General features: G+C 38.3%; 1 protein-coding gene across 1 annotated transcript in view; it reads right to left on the bottom strand.

Moving 5' to 3' along the window:
- Positions 1-21,969, bottom strand: part of TRIM55 (tripartite motif containing 55) — a 45,890-nt gene that overhangs the window by 1,137 nt on the left and 22,784 nt on the right. The gene's annotated exons all lie outside the window — the stretch shown is intronic.

Here is a 21,969-nt window from a genome sequence, read left to right as displayed (position 1 = left end):
CTAACAGATTTTATATAACTTTAGATTGATCTTGGAGGGTGCCAGAACAAGGTAGAAACTGCTATGACACAGGTACAGCTCTGGACCACTTAAACTTGTCTGATTCATGGCCTATGAAGATAATGTGATGGAAACATGGCAGAAAAAGGACATTAGGGCAGATTTGTGCTTGATAAGATACACCTCAGAAAGCCCGTAGACCGTTACTGTACTGATGCTTTTATTGAATATCCTTGAGCTTTTGGAATTAAATCTGAATCCCAGATAGTAAGCAAATATTATATTTTGCTTCTTCTTAAACACATAAAAAGATTATCAAATGCTACTTTTACTTTGCTTTGGTAGACTGTAGTAAAATGTCGACTATGATACAATTTTTTTTCTTAAGTGATATAATTCAACAGAATTAACTCCTTAATTTCCCCATAAATTGAGAATTCACAGTAATTTTGTGAAGAAATGCACAGATACCAAAAGCATCCATAACCACAAAACAAAGATATACAGCTATGAACTATCACAGATGCTTACAATGAATAGAAGATGATCTGGCATAATCCAAGCATCTTTTGTAAATGCATTATGTTAAAATTCAAAGCTGAATTAGTGAGGAATGATGATCTGTTAGTTATTAGTTTACATGCTGATTGGACAAAGTCATATTACTGTATGACAAGTCCTGTTGTCTAAAGGTTTAAAAAAAAAAATAGAAATGTTTCTATCTAATCAGAGCTTTTGTTCTATTTGGGTTATTGTACTAAGCAGCTTTATTATCTAGGGCTATCCTCTAAAATACAAATATATCCTAATGTGGATTATGCTTTTGCAGTGGTGAAATTGTTGGTAATAAAGGATGTGGTGTACTAATTTTGTATACTTACAGACTTGATTTTTAGAATTACACTCGTATCACTGCTGAATCCTAAACTCTCTTTTTCAGCACCAAGGCTTAGTCTTGGCACACACATGCCTGGGCAAGGCAGTTTTGTCCATTCAAGCTGACCAAGCAAATAAGGGGCCATCAGAGATTTATTAAAATAATTATGTTTTTAATTTTTGAAAGATGCCATTTTTTATTGAAGAGGGTGAGGCAGAGAAAAAAATGGTGCTGAAGTCATTATTGTCCCCTAGTCCCCTGCCATTTGTCCTATTATCAGGGGGTCAGGATTGGGGAAATGAAAGGTAGCTGAATGTAATGGTAGTAACACATTTTTGCCTCCACTTGGCAGTCAACATTTTTGTCTTTAGAAGTCCTCTCGGAATTTCATTTTTTTTTTTGTCATTCTGATGAAATGTCTTGCACTAGGGTGAATGGACAGGTGGAAATGCCAGGTACTGGGAAGAATCTCAGGGAAAACAAACAGCAGCAAACAAAAGTATGAGCTGGGAATTTTGAGGGCATCTTTTCCCCTCCTGACCCATATCCATTAATTTTGAACCTCAAGTTCCCCATATTTGTTTGCTTGTTTTTAACTTAGCCTTAGTATATAACTGAATTTGATGGTGGAAAGGCTGGAGATGGGTACAGTGAATGTGAGGTGCATTTGGTCTTTTTTGGAAACCAGCAAAAGTCAACAGTTATGTGAGTTTCTCTCCTATGTTCTCTTAATAACATGTAGCAAGCATAGGATTCTTACAAAGGGAAGTCATTTCTAAATGGAAAATTTGAACTGGAGCATTTAAAATGTTCCCATATTCATACCACCTCACTTACACTAAACACTGCATTTTACTGTCCTGACTTCAGTTAGACACTAGCTGTAGAAATTGGGACAGGCCTACTGGACATTATACTTTAGTGTTCCCCTTTGTGACTTTATTTGCTATTTTATTTATTAATTACATTTATTATTAAATTTATTATTTACTCCTCCAGCATTGATTGGAAACCAAAGTAATGTACATAAATTAACAGGCAGTCTCCCATCCAGGCACTGACCAAACCCAGGCATATTTTTTTTTTTTGTGACAAGAATGCTGCAAAGGGGCGTCTGCAAGAAGGGAAGAGGGTGAAAAAATCAAGATGATAGCCACTACTGTGCAATTAAAGTCCATTTTTAATGTGTGTTACATGCACGGCACATATAAAAAGCGGTGGGGTTTAAATTGTGTGACCATGGTTGCAATTTTGATTTGACACCCTCCCATGGATGACCCCATGGATGCATCATGTACTTTCAAAGTCTTATCCTTGTAAACTCACCTCCTACTTCTACTCCATGTCACTAATAGCTAAAGTGGTGGTTTCATTAGATGATGCCCCAGGAATATGTTGATTCCTCCTGGCCAGTTATTAGTTGCAGTATGTTTCTTATCAACATGTTTATATCCTTCTATTTCTACCAACTCAAGATGATTTAAACCACAGAAAAACTAAAGCCATTGTAACTCATAACATCGTAACACAATACTGAAAAAAATTACAGATGCAGCCCAGGTCCACTGTCTGTTTCAAAAGACCACTAGAACAAGATGGTTTTCACTGCCTTGCAACATGTGGGGTCAGGGGTTTCTTAGCTCAGGGGACAGAATATTCCTTAACATGGGGACTGTTAAGAAGGTGCAGCTCCAGGCTCATCTCTTTTACCACATATGGGTGGGAGTTCTGGAGCAGCCCCTTTGCAGATGAATGCACAGGATAGGCAAATTCTGGTTGGGAGAGATGATCCTGCAACTGCATGGGTGCCAAGTCACAAAGAGCCTTAAAGGTCAAAACTGCATCTTAAATTCAGGCTGGAAGCCTATTAGAAACTAATGTAGTGATCTCAGCATAATCGGACAGCTTTGAAGGAAGCAGCAAACAGAATCACATATGCCTCTTTAATGTGTGAAGTATATAAAAATGTTTTATGACTAAAAAGAGCTAGAGGGATGTTTCATATATCTGACCTGATTTTGATCCTGAAATCTATATATTGAGCATGGACTTGCCATGGAGAAGCCTGTATGAGTAGACTGGAGCATGAGTTTTCAAACTTTTTCAGGCCATGAAACTGCCACTTAAAAAAAAAAATACTCCTGATCAGGAGGCAAAGCAATGGGTTGTTACAAGCATAAACATCTTCAGGACTGGGGGCTTCTGAATGTTAACTGTTTTTTTCCCTGTACTTTTGAATTTTTTTTTTAATTCTAGCAATGCAGGACATTTCTGGGCTGTACAGCAAAACATACTTTAAATTAACTGTCACATTGTACTTTAGAGAACATATTAAGTGCCAAGAATGTAAAGTTTGCATCTGTAATATAAGTTTCATACTTAGTTTAGCTCCCATCATGTGCAAGAAATTTATATACAATTTATGTTGAGGTTGATAAAAATCAAATGATCCAAGGGATATTTTGCGATGATTTATTACACTATTTATTTTTAAGAGTGAAAGCAGAAGGCAGTCTGCCCTCAGACAATTGTCATGAGAATGTTGGGTATGATCCAGACTAAGATCACACTTTAAATGAACTGGAATAAGTTATCTATGGTTAACAAGTTCTGTTCATCTCAGTGCCAGCTGAAACCTAACAATTCAGTCTGTTTCTAAATGGTGAGTCCATTCCTCACCAATAGTATCACCCTTCTACTTATCCAATCTTACTCACACTTAACCAAAAACTTTTTAAAGCCAGAATTAGTGCTTAAAATTAGGTTGCTTGGGAATTGCTCCATAATCAATAAAGCAGAAACATACATTATATTGCATATCACATATGTATGTTATATCACATATCGCATACATTTGCTCAGTGAATTAGTTTGAAGAGCTTCCTCTCAGGATCTTTTATTTTGATGGGTTCATTTTCACATAATCTTCTTTTTAATGTAAGTAATATGCAATTCTCATCTCTTACCAGACCAGCAAAAGCTTTACCACATCACTTTGGATGAATGCGCATCTTGACTCTGATATAAAGCAAACTGTGTGTGTCTGTCAGAAGGGAGATATCAGCATATTAAGCATACATTCAGGTCTTTACAGAACTGTCACTTGGATTAGACTAACACTCATCCCTGCCCTGGTGCTCTCCAAGTTGTGTTAGGAATACAACTTCTAGAATTTTCACTACCACAGCGAATGACTAAGGATTCTGGAAGCTGTAGCCATACTACATTTGAAGGACACCAGGTTGATCAATGTGCACTAAGACATTATTTTATAAAATCATCAATGATTCATTCTTAATTAAGAATGTATATATGCTGTTGAGCCACATAGACTGGTGTTTTTAATTTATGTATTTTGGGTTAATAAGGAGAAAAGGAATGCCAAATTCTGAAGATGTGTACAGGGGCTATTTTGGCTACATTAAAAATATTACAAACCCTCTTATTTTAAAGAATTCAAATATTATAAAAGAATCAGTGGCAGCTTATAGATGAAAAAAATAGTTAAATGTTGCTACTTTAATTTGAATTTCATCTATCAAATATCTGGAGAACAACACAGTGGCCAAGGGATTGAAAGAGGTCAATCTCAATCTACATTCCAATACAAAAAAAAAAAAGAGAGAGACTTAACAGACTGTACAAACTATCCTAAAATATCCTTAATTTCACATGGTAGCAAAATAATGCTTAGGATCATCCAATGCATATTAGAGCCCTACATGGAAAAAGAAATGCCAGGTGTTCAAGCTGGCTTTAGAAAAGGCTGAGGAATGCAAGACATTATTGCTGATGCCCACTGGATAATTGATAAAGCCAAAGAATATCAAACCAAGTCACTATGTGCTTCATTGATTAGGCCTTTGATTGTGTTGATCACATCAAGTTATGGAAAGTGCTCAGAAAAATGGGAATCCCAGAACATCTCATTGTCCTTATGAGAAACTTATATAGAGGTCAGGAAGCCACAGTATGGACAGAACATGGTGAAACAGACTGGCTTCAGTTTAGGAAAGGAGTGTGACAATTCTGTATACTTTTCCCTTATTTTTTCAGCCTATATACTGAATATATATTAAGGGAAGCTGGACTGGAAGAAGATGAGTGTGGTTTTAAAACTGGAGGTAGAAACATCAATAACCCGTGCTATGCTGATGACATACCCTGATCACCAGAAATGCAAAGGATCTGCAAGCCCTAATAATAAAAGTCAAGGAGCAAAGTGGAAAAAATGGGACTAAAATTAAATATAAAGAAGACCAAGCTAACGACAACAGGTAGAACAACCAGCATTAGAATTGGCAATGAAGATATTGGTGGATAGCGTCTGCCTTTTAGGATCAACCCTCAACAGCAAATGAACAAGCAGTCAAGAAATATGCTGCAGACTAACACTTTGTAGAGCAGCCACGAAAGTCTTGGAAAAGATGTTCAAATGCCATGATGTGTCTTTACCTACAAAGATCAGAATCATGCAGGCCATGGTATTCCCTGTGATACTCTATGGAAGCAAAAGTTGGACTTTGAAGAAGCAGGATAGGAAGAATATTGATGCCTTTTAACTTTGGTGTTGAAGAAGACTCCTGAAAAGAGCGTGGACAGCCAAGAAAACAAACTGATCATTGAACAAAGCAACCCAAAGTTCTTACTCAAAGCACAAATGACCAGGCTCAAATTAACCTGCTTTGCTGACATTATGCGAACACCTAGCTCTGAAATCAAATCTCATCTGTCAAATGCATTTCTCAGCATTATAACATAAATTATCTGCTAATAATTTATTGTGCATATAACAGCTCATTCTTAATAGCAAGGAACTGCTTTTTGGCTATTGAACATTTGGAGGGAATGGGGTGACATGAAAATCTGAACTACTGGTAATCCTTACTTACCGACAGTAATTGGGACCAGGAACTCCATTGCTAAGTGATGCAGTTGTAACGTGCAATGTCATGTGACCACACCAACTTACAATGGCAGTTTCAGCAGTCCCAGTTGCTGTTGTTAGGCGAATCCCATGTGGTCGCAGCATCCCATGGTCACATGATCACCATTTGCGACGTCCTGCCATCTTCCTTGTTGATTTTGCTTGTCAGAAGCCAGCACTGAAGGTCACAAATAGCAATCACATGACCATGGGATGCTGCGACATTCTAATTGTGAGCTGGTTGCCGAGTGCCCAAATTGTGATCACATGACTGTGGGGACACTGCGACAGTCACAACTATGAGGACCTGTTGTAAGTATCCCTCATTCAGCGCCATTGTAAGTTCAAATGGTCGCTGAACAAGTGGACGTTAAATAAGGACTACCTGTACAAGTTTTGAAATAGTTTCAATCTTTTATACAGAGTTTCTGTTTATATTGCAATGTAAGATTCTTGCTTCAGCAGAACTTTCTACAGCTGTCAACTTTTATCGAAACAATACAGTTACTAGCTGGAAGATTTCTTTCCTTATGCCTATTTTTAATTCTCTAGGAGCCAACTGAAATTCTTTTCTTATGAAATAAATTGTTCAACTACATAACTGTAGGCAGGTAAAATATGCACCAGCAAACTCCATCCATCATGAGATTAGCTGTTCAATTCTCAGCAAGGTGGTTGGTCGTGAACTTTTCGCACCCATGGGGACTGACTGTCTCACCAAAATAGATTTTCATTCTATTACAATTAGAGCCATGTGGCAAAAGGATAATGTAATGCTGTTTATTTCACACAACCTTAACAATTCCAAAAATAGTTCAGAGCAAATGAATTCAGTGTTCCTCTTTGTGTGTAGGCTGGGTAAGTTCCCTGAAGGATATAATGTCAGGCATTCTTTAGGAAACTTAAACTAATGGAGAAATCTTTTCCTTTTCTTTTCTTGGAAGAGAATTCTTAAGAAAGAATGTATAATGTGAAAAATCCCTTGGAGGTCACCTGAAAATGGTGCAATTTATTGCATCCCTAATCTATCTCAATGTTCTATATACAGTAGTTATTAAAAATGAAGTTTTGAATATTTCTGCCAATAATCATATTGTATCCTGTATTATTTCTATGAAAGTATAATCCACTAATGCCCCAGAGACATCTTGCAACAGGGATGACTTCCATTTGGGAAAGGGGGAAGAGCAAAGGCTCTTACATCAGGGGGAAGATGGGAGCATAATTTTATATTACTTATTCATATTTTTTAGTCCAATAAAATGTCTAGGAAAAAATGTGCCAATCCAGTATATTAAATTCAAATTCATACTGATAAAACTTAATTCTTTAGCACTGCAATAATTTAAATCTTAGAAACAATTACTGTAACGATCTCCAGTCTTTTCAAGTATGTCTTCATTGTTGATTTTTAACAAATCAAAACTGAATTATTCTTCCAGTTGCAGACTATGATCATCAACTATTTTACAGAACATGCCAATGCACTACTGGCAAATCAGTTGCCCTGAAAAATAATGTGGAGTAACTGGTGGGTAAAGCTAACTCATTCCTTTTTTGTTTGTATAACATGCATTAAGAGGGTTTTGTGTTGTAAGAAGTAAAATGCAAAGAGCTGCAAGAAGAAACTTTCTCTCCTTGAAGAAAAGAAGGGCAGATATTCCTGCAGTGACGCAGTACAAAGTCTAAGTCTGCCACTTAGGAAGCAGACAGCACTTTAAAGTATAGATTGCTCTCTGAAAGGACCTGATGAATGAGACCCATTACCATTTCAGATTATGACTCATAGCAGAGTTTGTACCATGGATTCACTGGATCAGATAACGAAGACTGAATAATTTGTTGTGTTTGGATGCAGGGATCATCTGATCATGAACGAATGACTTAGTTGAGATATTTCAAATATGCTAGGAGGGACACATAACACATGAGACACTGCATATGCCCAGTTCAGTTCTGTAAGAGCCCTGTAAATGGAGCATCTTGCTGAGACATCAGCACTACAATCACGTATTTCTAGGAGTTACTTAATAGTTGGAAAGAGCTCATGGTACAGTGAACTCTCGCTTCTCTAATTTCCAGTTATTTTCAACTTTTGATTTCATTTGCCTGAGCTGTGCTCTCTGCCCTCTCTTATGAGTATTGGCAGATGAGAAATGCAAGAAATGTATCCTTGCTCAGCAGTTACGTTCAGAACAGATAATAACATAACAACGATGGTTGATTAAGGCTGCAGTCCTGTGGTCTAAAGGCCCCTGGGAGACGTTCCATGGGCTTTACGATATGTCAAAATTTCCCCTTAAAGGGTGGGGGGAGAGAAGGTAATTCCTATCTTAGAGAAAAACTTCCTTCCAACTGCCATGAAAAGATTCTTTTGCTCTCTGATGCTACAGCTAGAGTTTTAGCCAACAGAGATAAAGAGAAGTGGTTCATGATAGAGGAGGAGTTAAGAAAGACTTGGATCCACAGCTTCCATGACTTTCTATGACTCTGTCACACACTCCTGAAACATGCATCACAACCAAGGGGAGATGAATAGTTAAAAGGGGGGCAGCAGAAAGCTACTCCTTTCTCTGTTCCATGAATGTAGCAATGCTTTGGAAAGGGAGTCTCCTCCAACTTTGGAATCTTCCACCCTTCCTGCAGGAAACACAACAACATAATACCTATGCTTGGATCACTGTGGATGGCTATATAATAAGGGAATTTGAGAGCATGTTCAAGATCTTAATCTGATTTTCCCTCTTCAATACCGCTGATGATTGAGGAGCAAAATTAAGCATGGCAGATCCCTTCTCATGCTTCCTATATAATTCCCCGCCCCCTGTAAAAGCCTGGTTTGTATGATTTCTAGTTCAGAGGTTTTAAATGAGTATGTCAAACCATTAACACCTTTGTACTGTGATGATGGTTAATTATAGTTACTTTACTTCTTTTTGTTATTCTTGATGCTTTAAATTGTTAGCCGCCCAGAATCATATGCTGAGGTAGGTAGCCATACAAGTAAAATAAACAAACAAATAAATAAGGCAAAATCTCTTCTCATTGTAAACTATTGTGAACAAGAATAAGCAGGGTCCTAGAGGTAGTCACCAATCAGTGTGCAAACAATATGAAATAGTCCAAAAAGGCAAGAATTGTCCTGGATGTCACTAGTATATTTTGCTGAAGAAAGGATTAGTTTAATATACAAAAGCTCTTTTGATCAGAAAAAAGGATGCCATAAGTCCTTATAGCTGTTTGGGTGAATATCCAGCAACAGCTGAGACTTACATTCACAAAAATAACAAAGTAAAAAATGGGCAAATTGTTTTATTATAAATACTTATTGTTCATCTCTTCCTAAAAAAACAAGCCAGTCTGACTTTTATTTTCTACATACAAGTTGTACTGTGAGGAAAACATAGTCTCCTCAGCATAATTTAGAGGGGGAAGGAGGGAGGGAAGAGGGGAAGGAAGGAAGGAAAGGAATGCCACAGATAATATCCAGAAGATGTGCATGAAACTGGAGCAGGAACATTCCCAAAACAAATGAGAAACGAATGAACGAGCCTTGAATACTTGAAAATGTAAAGGTACCACAATAAAACAGTTGCCCAAGGGATAACATAAGAACTGGAGAGAAGGCCAAAGGGGAAAATGTGCATTTCTTATACCCCCATACAACAGATTTTAAGGCAGTATGTATGAAGAAGTCAACATTTCTGAGGGAATGATGTGGTATTAGAAAAAAGAGATTTGTTATTGTTACATTAAATTATTTTTAAAAGTAATTTAGGAAGCTATTTTAAGGAAGCAATTTAACAGAGGCTAGAATTCAATGTTTTTCAGATTTCAGTGAAATAAAATAAAAAGGCAAGGTCAATCCTGCTGCAATTTCATTTTAAAGAGGAAATCCCCATCTTGCATTATTCTGGGTAAGATTACTAAAAAAGTTCTAAACTCAGATGCCGGAAGGTACACTGTGACTCATAGTCTGTAGATGTAACTATTAAATGCTAAAGGAAGGAATCACTGACAAAATTAATTAGAGCAGCACCATTGCCGTGGAATCTTACAAAACGCTTTGTCTTTGCAACAGCTTTTCACTGGTGTTACTGAATCATATGAGCAGTTTCCAGAAATCAGAAGTGAAGACTAAATAAAAAAAGAAAAACTCAGGAATACACTTCCAGATTTAAAAGCTATGCTAAATTATGTTTAAAGGTATATCTTAAGCCCCAACAGGTGCAATCCAGTAACTATTCTTTTCAAAAACAGAAATCCATCTTCGGAGGGGCAATTGGATTAGAGAAATAGGAAAGAAATGTTGTTCTCTATAAGTGTCTCCTTTCCCATTACTTCCCCTGCCATATGTAGCCAGAACAAGCCCAACTCTCAAACTCCATATGGAAATGAGAAGCAGTTTAGGTAGCAAAATGAAGCAAGCAAGTGGTAAGTGCACTCTATTCCCCCTCCCTGTTTTTGTGGGGGACAGGACATAGTCACCTCCTTACACAGTTTTTAAAAAAATGAATAAAGATAATTTGACTATAGTTAAATAGGTTTTCTGTAAAATGTAGTTTGCACCTTAAAACTTATAATAAGGGATATAAATACAGGATAAGTCACTACATGAAGTGGATTCTAGACTTACAATGGGCATTTTCTTTAATACTCTTTTTGGGTGAGCTGTATTTCAAAATTTGGAGACTTTTTTTTTTTTACAATAACAGTTTTGTTTCAAAACTCCAAAATTTGGAAAGTAAAATTAGATTTCGTTCAAGTTTGAACTCCATAAATTTCTCTCCTATCTGTATCTTGAACATTATCTTGGTAGTGATAGTTAAAGGGAAAAATTTGGGTCTGTTGTGCTTATGTTTATGATTAGGTAAAACCGACCAGAGACCTCTTGAGTAAAAACCCACCAGATATGACTGTGTGCTTAATGGGAGATGTAAAAAAGGCAGCTTTATCAGAGCCTGCAAGAAACTGAAGAAGGGTATTTTGTTATCAGGAACTTAGAGACAGGAAAGGAAGTGGTTATACTGAGGGCTGCATAGTGATCAGGGAAATCTCCAGTTAAGTGTATATATATATCTGTTCTTTAAGGTTTGGGATTACGATGCTTCTGGAAGAGAAGGATATTTCCTTTTTTTTTTTCCTTTGCTATAAAACAACAGCCAACCATGGCAATCAGCATAGAACCTTTAGGGCAGGGTGGGCAATTCACAGCCGGCTCATGTTTGAAGTTCGTAAAGCTTCCTTAAATTACACATCTGGAATAAAGTAGCAAAAAGTCATATTTCAGTGGTGCAATTTGTGCTGGGGTATATGTACAGTAGATCTATGAGCCAGGGCAAATTGGATGTCGTTACTGGTGAGATGTCAAGATTAAAGATAGACATTTTGGGCGTCAGTGAACTGAAATGGACTGGAATGGGCCACTTCACATCAAATGACCACCAGATCTACTACTGTGGACAAGAGGACCACAGAAGAAATGGAGTAGCCTTCATAATTACTAGTAAAGTGGCTAAAGCAGTGCTTGGATACAACCCAAAAAACGACAGAATGATCTCAATTCGAATTCAGGGCAAGCCATCTAACATCACAGTGATCCAAATATACGCCCCAACCACAAATGCTGAAGAAGCTGAAGTAGAGCAGTTCTATGAGGATCTGCAGCACCTACTGGACAACACGCCTAAAAGAGATGTTATTTTCATCACAGGAGACTGGAATGCTAAGGTGGGCAGTCAAATGACACCTCGAATTACAGGTAAGTATGGCCTGGGAGAACAAAATGAAGCAGGACATAGGCTGATAGAACTTTGCCAAGACAATTCACTCTGCATAACAAACACTCTCTTCCAACAACCTAAGAGACGGCTTTATACATGGACTTCACCAGATGGACAACACCGAAATCAGATTGATTACATCCTTTGCAGCCAAAGGTGGCGGACATCTGTACAGTCGGTAAAAACAAGGCCTGGAGCTGACTGTAGTTCAGATCACGAACTTCTTCTTGCACAATTTAGGATCAGACTAAAGAGATTAGGGAAGACCCACAGATCAGCTAGATATGAGCTCACTAATATTCCTAAGGAATATGCAGTGGAGGTGAAGAATAGATTTAAGGGACTGGACTTAGTAGATAGGGTCCCGGAAGAACTCTGGACAGAAGTTGGCAGCATTGTTCAGGAGGCGGCAACAAAATACATCCCAAAGAAAGAGAAAACCAAGAAGGCAAAATGGCTGTCTGCTGAGACACTAGAAGTAGCCCAAGAAAGAAGGAAAGCAAAAGGCAACAGTGATAGGGGGAGATATGCCCAATTAAATGCAAAATTCCAGAGGTTAGCCAGAAGAGATAAGGAATTATTTTTAAATAAGCAATGCGTGGAAGTGGAAAAAGACAATAGAATAGGAAGGAAAAGAGACCTCTTCCAGAAAATTAGAAACATTGGAGGTAAATTCCAGGCCAAAATGGGTATGATCAAAAACAAAGATGGCAAGGACCTAACAGAAGAAGAGATCAAGAAAAGGTGGCAAGAATTTACAGAAGACCTGTATAGGAAGGATAACAATATCGGGGATAGCTTTGACGGTGTGGTCAGTGAGCTAGAGCCAGACATCCTGAAGAGTGAGGTTGAGTGGGCCTTAAGAAGCATTGCTAATAACAAGGCAGCAGGAGACGACGGCATCCAAGCTGAACTGTTCAAAATCTTGCAAGATGATGCTGTCAAGGTAATGCATGCTATATGCCAGCAAATTTGGAAAACACAAGAATGGCCATCAGATTGGAAAAAATCAATTTATATCCCCATACCAATAAAGGGAAACACTAAAGAATGTTCAAACTATCGAACAGTGGCACTCATTTCACATGGCAGTAAGGTAATGCTCAAGATCCTGCAAGGTAGACTTCAGCAATTCATGGAACGAGAATTGCCAGATGTACAAGCTGGGTTTAGAAAAGGCAGAGGAACTAGGGACCAAATTGCCAATATCCGATGGATAATGGAAAAAGCCAGGGAGTTTCAGAAAAACATCTATTTCTGTTTTATTGACTATTCTAAAACCTTTGACTGTGTGGACCATAACAAATTGTGGCAAGTTCTTAGTGGTATGGGGATACCAAGTCATCTTGTCTGCCTCTTGAGGAATCTGTATAACGACCAAGTAGCAACAGTAAGAACAGACCACGGAACAACAGACTGGTTTAAGATTGGGAAAGGAGTATGGCAGGGTTGTATACTCCCACCCTACCTACCCAACTTGTACACAGAACACATCATGCGACATGCTGGGCTTGAGGAATCCAAGGCTGGCATTAAGATCGCTGGAAGAAACATTAACAATCTCAGATATGCAGATGGCTGAAAGCAAAGAGGAACTGAGGAGCCTCATGACGAAGGTGAAATAAGAAAGTGCAAAAGCTGGCTTGCAGCTAAACCTCAAAAAAACCAAGATTATGGCAACCAGCTTGATTGATAACTGGCAAATAGAGGGAGAAAATGTAGAAGCAGTGAAAGACTTTGTATTTCTAGGAGCAAAGATTACTGCAGATGCTGACTGCAGTCAGGAAATCAGAAGACGTTTAATCCTTGGGAGAAGAGCAATGACAAATCTCGATAAAATAGTTAAGAGCAGAGACATCACACTGACAACAAAGGTCCGCATAGTTAAAGCAATGGTGTTCCCCGTAGTAACATATGGCTGCGAGAGCTGGACCATAAGGAAGGCTGAGAGAAGGAAGATCGATGCTTTGGAACTGTGGTGTTGGAGGAAAATTCTGAGAGTGCCTTGGACTGCAAGAAGGTCAAACCAGTCCATGCTCCAGGAAATAAAGCCAGACTGCCCACTTGAGGGAATGATATTAAAGGCAAAACTGAAATACTTTGGCCACATAATGAGAAGACAGGACAGCCTGGAGAAGATGCTGATGCTAGGGAGAGTGGAAGGCAAAAGGAAGAGGGGCTGACCAAGGGCCAGATGGATAGATGATATTCTAGAGGTGACGGACCCGTACCTGGGAGAGCTGGGGGTGTTGACGACCGACAGGAAGCTCTGGTGTGGGCTGGTCCATGAAGTCATGAAGAGTCGGAAGCGACTGAACGAATAAACAACAAATACGTACAGTATGTGGGAAAATAATGATTATAAGGTTGACATATCCATGCTGCACTGAAACCTTTGAAAACAGGCTGAACTTTTTACTTCCATTCCATCATGGGGTGACCACTTATGCCCTTGGAGATAATAAGAAAATTGAAAATGAAAGTGCAGCTCCCATTTAAAAAGGGAGCCAGCTTTTACTCTAAGTATCTACTGAAGAAGGACCACAATGTTGTTTTAGACTGTTTCTCTACTAGTGATTTAGAGTGTTTCCCAGCATCACCAAATCATTGCTGAGGCAATATAAAGCATTGTTAGATCAGCGCAGTGATGGTTGCATGACACTGAACAAGCTATAAAGCACTAGTAGGGATCCTGCCATAGTTAATTGCCACAAAATTTATGGCTTAACTTCAAACCATGCAGCATGGCATTACTGTATTGCTTATTTTAAAACTGACTTTCATGGAGTCTTACTCTATGGTGTGTTCATCCATCAGCACAATGGCCGCAACTACTTAGACTTTTATTTACTTGTTTACTTACTTACTTACTTACTTATTTATTATCCCGCCTTTATTATTTTTATAAATAACTCAAGGCAGTGAACATTCCTAATACTCCTTCCTCCTCCTATTTTCCCCACAACCACCACCCTGTGAGGTGGGTGGGGCTGGGAGAGAGTGACTGGCCCAAAGTCACCTAGTCAGCTTTCATGCCTAAGGCGGAACTAGAACTCTAAAAGCAATCAGAGTTTTAAAACGGTTCTTTATTTTTTTTTATGTGCAAAAAAGATAAGCACACATAAAACATTTTTGATGGATTAAGTCTGGAAAAGTTGTAGTACTAAAAGCTTCTTTTAAAATTGAACCTAACATGTTCATTAAAGCACTAAACTTACAGTATTTGAGCTGACTCCAGAATTGAGATCCTGCAATTTAGAACAACTTAAAAAATATAACCACACTTTATTTCTTGAAACTCAAATGTAGCATTGTATTAATTCACTGTCTGATCTTTCAGTTCCTTCTTTTTAATGATCTTATTAGCTAGCATGCACTTAAAGTACATCTATACAGATCTGAGATTTAGCATAAAGTTGACTCCTTTGACATTTGGCATGTTCTGTCTCTTAGGCGCTCATTTTTAAACTGTTAATTCCAAATAAAATATCTATTTTGCAACTGTGGTAGACATGTACTACTATGCTATATGACCAAGGGAAAAATGACCCTGTGGAAATTCCAGATGGGATTAGAATGGGGGACATTTATAGTAATATGGAAAACAAGCCTAACCAAAGAAGTTACTTTTCCTTGTTGGACTGTTAACTGTCACAAAAAAGTGGCCTGTTAAGGAGACAAAAATGATATGAACCATAAATGACAGCTGTAATAGAAGTGATGTTTCATACTGATCTTTTAATAAATTTATGATATGCTTTATGATTTTAGTAGGTTTGGAAATGCATTTATAGAGATAATGGTCTTTGCAGAAGAGATGTTTAAAACCTCTGAAACATAAATTAGATCTGTTTCAACAGCTGACAGTGTAAGAGCTCAATAAACATGTCATTCAATGCACCTAATATTGTTACTATGCAGACAGTTATAATAATCTACATCTATAAGTTATACACCTTGCACTTCCATTGCTCTTAACAAGTCAAACAATCCATTAGACATGAATATATCACCATGAGACAGTCCTAATTTATTATTCTGGAATACACTCCAATAAATCCTTAAACATGTAGCCTTGTGGATAGCCATCTATTATGCTTGAATTAAATCCACAAAAAAACATAGCTCCGAAGAGAAGAGAATATATGTAGCTCAGAGTTTAACTGTGGAGTCTGTCAGTTACTAAGCTTGATTAATATTCAAGATATCACAAGCACAAAAAGTTGCACTTTGGAAGGTATCTATATCTGTCTGTCTGTCTGTCTTCAGAGTCTCCAAAATTTGCAACAGCACTACTACAATAAAACTCTGAAATGCTATAAGCATTGCAAATAATTGTATTGGTCAACAACATAAAAATCAATTGGTAATAATTAAATAATACAATTGTTAGGACCAGCTAGAAGACCACCAAATAGTGACAAACATTTAACAACTCTGCGAACATTATTAAGCACAACTAATTAATTAAATGGCATGAGGAACATTTAAAAAAGGATGAAAGGCACAGTAGAAGGAAACCTCCATTCTGAACTTCATAATAATCTAAAATGGACGAAGATACCAAATGTCAGTGTCAAAGATTTTCATCTGGAAGAATTGGTTCTATTCAGTTCTTACTAAAAGAACATAGAATGTTAATATCTCCAGGGACATGTCCTAGGCAATCAGCAATGTCTATAGGGAAGGCAAGGGAGGTCAGAGTTACATAAGCAGTGTTTCAGCATTGTGTTGCAAGCTTTGCTCTTTTCTGTGTGCATTGTGATATTGCACACATGTCCAGGCTGGTTAATATTTGAATGGGAGACTGTCAGAAAATCCCATATAAGATGATCTGAGTTTCCAACGGAAGATCAGTAAGTATGAAGAAGAATATTGACAACATGATTTCATGGTTACTATAACAAAAAACCGATCTATAAAATTTGGAGGGAAATCAGGTGGCACACATATGGGAATGTGAAATGCATGCAAAGGACAGCATGTTCTAATACTTCCCTTTGATAGGAAACCTCTTGCGTACTATAAATGAATGTGCTCAGGAGAAGATTAGGCTTAAAACCAGGGAGCTAGGACACATTGGTTGGGTTCACTTAATGTGCTAAGCCATAATGTGGTTAGTGTGATGTGTGAACCCAGTCATAATTTCAATCACATGGTCCCCTGTTTTCGTCTTGAAACAATATTTTCCTATGACAAGAGGAAAAGTATGGAACAAGTTGGTTACAAGGCACAAATAATGTTGCTTTCTTAGGGCCTTCTCTGATGAAAATAATTTACATACATTTGGGGTGGGCAATCATTATACTTATTTATATGAATAACAAAAGAAACTGCTCCTTGTTACATTCACCATTTTAAACATCTCCAGAAACGCTGGGTTAATCTGGGATCTTCAAGGATCTGTCTTTCCTTTTACTACAAATTCTCGTTTTTAATCATGCGGTGTAATGAGGAGGAAAAGCTTTATAGCATTAATGACATGATAGTATGGTCCTTTTAGATGAAAAAATGGGATCTTTGTTTCTTAAACCACCTGCAGGCATTGCTAGAAAAATGACTGGTGCTGTTAGTTGAGATAAAACAAAACAGTTCCTACCCCTTAAAGAAAAAATCATGTATTGAATCTGATTCCAGATATGGTGCAGTAAGATAAGAAAAGCCAAAACTGATATGCAGAATGTCAACCCCTGTGAGGAAATAATAAAACATGATTTCACTAGTGTCACCAAAATAATCTGCTCATAAATGTTGAGCCAGGTGAAGAAGACATTCCACTCTCAGTATATATTGTCTCCAGTTTTTAAAAAGCCAGGTTGTTTTAAAACCAGTATCAACTAAACTTTGTGCCTGATTAGTCCTTGTAAGAAGCACATACAAAACTAAAATGTCAGGCAACAATAAAGACCCCTGACTTAAAATATCTCGTATAGTATCTGTGCTATTCCAAAGAGGGCTCACAAACATTTATCACAGGCAACTTAATTGTCAAGGTACCCCCAATGAATCCTGGAACTTATAGGTTGAGGAAAGTGCTGAGAAACTTTGCTTCCCCCATCCTTGAGCTAAAGAAATTAAAACGCTGGCACAGACCCAGGCACCCAGTAGTGATCACAATGAGCTCATTGAATAGGAGTGAATCGACTCAGCAGAGGACATGCCATTGACAGAGCCATATTGTGGTTTGTTTGGCTTTGGCTTAGCCTAGGATCTGAAACTAGCCTTTATGGTTTATAAACCATGGTTTACAGCTTAGCTTATAGTGCGTATGTCAATTGAGGTTGATTCATTAAGCCTTGGCTTAACAAATCATTTCTCAGCAAGATACACAATCCTACTCATCCTATCAGACATTCCTATTCATTTGGTTTATATCAGGATGATGTAAAAATGTCTTCTGTTGCTGCTGTGATACTTGCATTACATCACTTTCTAGCTCCTCTCCTCACTTCAATGTTCTTTTACTTTTTCCTAGTCAGCATTGAAGTCCAGCATGGCTCAACTGCTTGTGATTGCTAAAATTCTGCTTCCTCTTTTGACTGCTTCCCTTACTCTATTACATATTGCTGTTTTTATTGCTCTGGCAGGCCTCTTCCAAAACAATTATTTTAAGATAGCTGCCTGCCAAGAGTTTCAAGCTTAGAATCAGGAGCATCAGTACAATTAACACTAACTTTGCGATTAACAATCAAATTGCTTTTAAAAAAAACCAGCAACAAAAATAAATGCCGAACACTGTGTAGGGAAGAATGGTCATTGGTTTTTCCTCTGTAGCCACAATCTCATTAAAAGTTCAGTTGCCCCTCCATACATAGAGAAATAATTATTAGAGAAAAGTTTCTATAGGCCTCAAAGGAAGATATTTTCCAAAAAATTATTTCCATGGTGGCTGAAGGACTGTTACTGAGATTGTGGATGGAGAAGAAAGGTCTGAATTTCTTGCACCCACGTGCTTCCCCAGCAGGGGCATCTACAGGGATGCCAAAAGTTGCGTATGTGACACATATAAAAATGGGGTGAGGCTTCAATTGTGTGGTTGCAACCAGCCATCTTGCTTTTGATACCTTTGTTCCCCAGTCTGGTATTTCATTTTAAATAAAATGGAGAGTTTGCTAATCTCTCCATGTCTTTTCAGTCTGCTCTGTATGATGAACTATCAGAACTGCATTTTGGAAGCTCTTCCTGACATTGAAGGATTCTCAAGCTCTAATCTGGATCCACTCACCCAAGCTGACAACATGGCCCTTCTGAGCAGACGTGCCTAAAAAAAGACTCTCTTCCTCACAAAAAGATCCTCCTGGCTCTGATATGTTTCTGTGTGATTCCCAGTTTTGACCTCAGCTGGCTTCTTGATTCCCAGCTTTGCACTGACAGGATCCTAACACATTTACATGGCAGTTTCCTAAGCACCAGTAAGATGTATAATCGTATAAAGAAGAGGGTTGCACTTGGAAGCAGGCTATCTGGGAAAAAGCTGCTGTCAATGCCCCACTCTGAGGAGACCAGATGGCCTCCAGCAGCATGGTGGCTAGCCACTTCATCTGCCAAGACCTTCTGACACAAACATGTCCTAGGGCCAGGCAAGTGAGTGGCTCTGCTTTCAATCCTCCTGGGTAGGTCTGGGAACCACCTTCTATGTTCTGGGCAACAAGAGCTGTTTAGCAGTGGTGGCAGAGATAGCCAAACAATTTTTTTTAAACCAGTGGCTACCTATAGTGGTGACCTTGGTTCTCTGCTCTGTTCCTAGCTCTGAAGTCCTGTGATATAAAGTATAAGAGAGATGTAAACAGATAAGATTAATGATGTGGCTCTTGAAGTATATTTTATCTTAATCTTTATCTGCAATACATAAATGAACTGTTGGTGAATCTTTTAAAGTGATAGGTCTCAAGATCTTCACCCATGCAAAAATGAGTTCACGATAATTTAGTAATTGTTTGCATGTGGTCTTTGGAACTTTGTCTCAACTCTTTAATCTAAGAACTGCATGAGATTTGTTTGGAATCAGTGAAGATGAAATCTTGACTTTCCATCACAACTTCAGCAGATTTTACTAAGTCATGATTTTAAGATACTATCAGTGTCAAAGGCATTACCAGAGATTTGCAAATGTGCTAATTTATACTTCAGTCCAATAATTTCTGTTCTGAAATAAGCCCCTCTGAACTCAGTGTGATTTTTGTATATACAGTATAAACTATTTTAAAGCTCACTGTGTTTTTTTCTTGAGTTGCTACCAATGATAGGAAAGGAAATGAGGCTGCAACCCTCATGATATAAATAACATAAAATGTGGAGTAAATTAAGCAGGTATTTTCCAGTTGTGTAATTAACATGGTTGCACAACTGGAATTCAGTGAAGAGGTACATACTCAGCAGGGGCAGAGTTACTTAATCTGTCTAATTTAGAGATTAAAAACATGATGTCAAATAAAATTTTCTTTTGTTTTGGTATTTTCACGCTTGATGAATTAAATACTTTCAGTTCTTACCTGCCTTTTTGCATAATCTTAGAACTGTTTTCAAAGCTTTTATTGATATGGCTTTTGTTGATATGGAGGTTATTTTTTTCTGAAATTCTCCTATATTTTTCTAAGTAAAGGGAAAGGCTACACAGAACTCAGTATTTCCCAAATTCATGTTTAAAGATCTGTTGATTACATGGAAATATTTGCACATTCTTGGGATCCCAGCCAAGTATTTTAAAGTCTATACATCACCTTGATTGCCAGGATCACATATCTATCTGCTTCATACTGACTGCAAGCAAAACTGGCTTCAGTAGTCAGAACTATCAGGCAACTGCCAAGGCAAGCATCATAACAGGGACCTCATAATCGAGACATATTCCTGATCTTCCTATTTGCTGCTGCAGTTTCAGTTCTTGCCCAAGCATAAAAGAGGAGCAGTCTAAATCTGTCCTCCTTTCTTTCTAAAAGTGATGCAAATTGTTCCCAGAGGGCAATGGAAACCAGAGGCCCAGTAGTGGCTCTAGAAAGGTGAGCTTCTTTGGTGGGAGGATGGGGGGCACTTAGCACAATTTATCTGTAAGTTCCCAAAATCTGGAGTTTGTTCAAGGACAGAAGAACTATGCAACAATGGTTGCTAACAGTAAAGCTTGTTGTTGTTTATTCATTGTCACTTCCAACTCTTTGTGACTTCATGGACCAGCCCACACCAGAGCTTCCTGTCCATCATCGCCACCCCCAGCTCCCCCAAGGTCAAGTCTGTCACATCTAGAATATCATCCATCCATCTTGTCCTTGGTCAGTCCCTCTTCCTTTTGCCTTCCACTCTCCCTAGCATCAGCATCTTCTCCAGGGTGTCCTGTCTTCTCATTATGTGGCCAAAGTATTTCAATTTTGCCTTTAATACCATTCCCTCAAGTGAGCAGTCTGGCTTTATTTCCTGGAGCATGGACTGGTTTGATCTTCTTGCAGTCCAAGGCACTCTCAGAATTTTCCTCCAACACCACAGTTCCAAAGCATCTATCTTCCTTCTCTCAGCCTTCCTTATGGTCCAGCTCTCGCAGCCATATGTTACTACTGGGAATACCATTGCTTTAACTATGCGGACATTTGTTGTCAGTGTGATGTCTCTGCTCTTAACTATTTCATCAAGATTTGTCTTTGCTCTCCTCCCAAGAATTAAACGTCTTCTGATTTCCTGGCTGCAGTCAGTGTCTGCAGTAATCTTTGTGCCTAGAAATACAAAGTCTGTCACTGCCTCTACGTTTTCTCCATTTGCCAGTTATCAATCAAGCTGGTTGCCATAATCTGGGTTTTTTTGAGGTCTAACTGCAATCCAGCTTTTGCACTTTCTTCTTTCACCTTCGTCATGAGGCTCCTCAGTTCCTCTTTGCTTTCAGCCATCAAAGTGGTATCATCTGCATATCTGAGATTGTTAATGTTTCTTCCAGCGATCTTAATGCCAGCCATGGATTCTTCAAGCCCAGCACATTGCATGATGTGTTCTGTGTACAAGTTGGGTAGGTAGGGTGGGAGTATACAACCCTGCCATACTCCTTTCCCAATCTTAAACCAGTCCGTTGTTCCGTGGTCTGTTCTTACCGTTGCCACTTGGTCCTTATACAGATTCTTCAGGAGGCAGACAAGATGACTTGGTATCCCCACTAAGAACTTGCCACAATTTGTTATGGTCCACACAGTCAAAGGTTTTAGAATAGTCAATAAAACAGAAATAGATGTTTTTCTGAAACTCCCTGGCTTTTTCCATTATCCAGCGGAAATTGGCAATTTGGTCTCTAGTTCCTCTGCCTTTTCTAAACCCAGCTTGTACATCTGGCAATTCTCGCTCCATGAATTGCTGTAGTCTGCCTTGCAGGATCTTGAGCATTACCTTACTGGCATGTGAAATAAGTG

Source organism: Candoia aspera, chromosome 3 (assembly GCF_035149785.1).
Source record: "Candoia aspera isolate rCanAsp1 chromosome 3, rCanAsp1.hap2, whole genome shotgun sequence".
Taxonomy (NCBI): Eukaryota; Metazoa; Chordata; class Lepidosauria; order Squamata; family Boidae; genus Candoia; species Candoia aspera.
Note: the sequence above shows the minus strand (reverse complement) of the source record. Positions and strands in the feature narration are given on the sequence as shown.